Here is a 1274-nt window from a genome sequence, read left to right as displayed (position 1 = left end):
GACTTTAATGTGGTTTGTACTTCAGCAAAGTGGACTGGTCACTTTAAATTTGAGCTTGAGATAAACACTAGATCACCCTCTGACCCAGTAATTATCCCCTGGATTAGGGCCAATAGGTGTCTTTTTACAAGTCTTCAGGGTGACTTATGTTTTTATTATGTTAACAAAGAGGTTGAGGAAGTGAGAATCAATTATTAGAAGCTGGTCCCCAGCTTCACTTCACTTCTGCTCTGGCCCTAGCTATCATGTCGATTTCACCAATCGCTTGAAACCCAGGCTCTATAACTTTACCTATGAGCTTCCATCTGGAAAACATGCATGCCTGTTTATAGGGTAGAGATTTCATCTTAGGGAAGGGATTTCCTACCCACCAAATTCCTCAGAGCACCCTGGACTTCTTTGTTTCTCAGAATATACACCACAGGGTTCAGTAAAGGTGTTACCACTGTGTAGGTCACTGAGATCAGCTGATCCTGATCCCTCGTGTCCTCAGACTTGGGCTTGAGGTAGGCAATGGAGGCACAGCCATAATGGATGATAACCACCATGAGATGGGAAGCACAGGTGGTGAAGGCCTTCTTCCGGCCCTCAGCTGAGGCGATCTTGAGGATGGTGGAGATGATGAGGATTAGGAGATGAAGAGGAAGGTGGGAGGGGCTGTGAGGGCCAACAGGGTGATAATTGAGGTCAGGGTATCATTAATGATTGGAGCAGCACAGGCTACGTCCAACACAGGCCGAACATCACAGAAGAAATCCTCAATCAGGGAGTTGCAAAAAGGCAGTCTGAAAATGGCCACAGCCTGAATCAGAGTGAGCAAGAATGCTGAGGCACAGACCGAGGATGCCAGGATGGTACAGACCCTCCAATTCATGATGATTGAGTAACGAAGTGGGTTGCAGATGGCCACATAGCGATCAAACCCCATTACTGCTAGCAGGAAGCAGTTGGTGATGGCAAAGCCAAGGAAGAAAAAGAGCTGAGTCCCACAGCCCACCAGGGAGATGGATTGGCTCAGACCTATGAGGCCGGAAAGCATGTGTGGGATAATGACCAGGGAGTAGAAAGTCTCTGATGTGGAAAGAACACTTAGAAGTATATGGGGGTGTGGAGGTGGTGGTCGATACGGGTAAAAGTCACAATGATGACATTGCCAACCAGAGTTAGGATGTACACGATCAGAAACACAGCGAAGAGTATGAGTTCATATTCTTGGAATTGGAGAAACCTTGGAAAACAAAGTCTGTCACCTCTGTGTGGTTGGCTGTCTTCAT

The 1274-nt window shown here is 46.9% G+C and overlaps 1 pseudogene; it reads right to left on the bottom strand.

Moving 5' to 3' along the window:
• Positions 1–347: 347 nt before the first annotated feature.
• LOC110573341 lies at positions 348–1274 on the bottom strand (annotated as a pseudogene).

This window comes from Neomonachus schauinslandi, chromosome 6 (assembly GCF_002201575.2).
Source record: "Neomonachus schauinslandi chromosome 6, ASM220157v2, whole genome shotgun sequence".
In the NCBI taxonomy this organism is placed as follows: Eukaryota; Metazoa; Chordata; class Mammalia; order Carnivora; family Phocidae; genus Neomonachus; species Neomonachus schauinslandi.
This window is presented reverse-complemented; position numbering and strand designations above follow the sequence as displayed.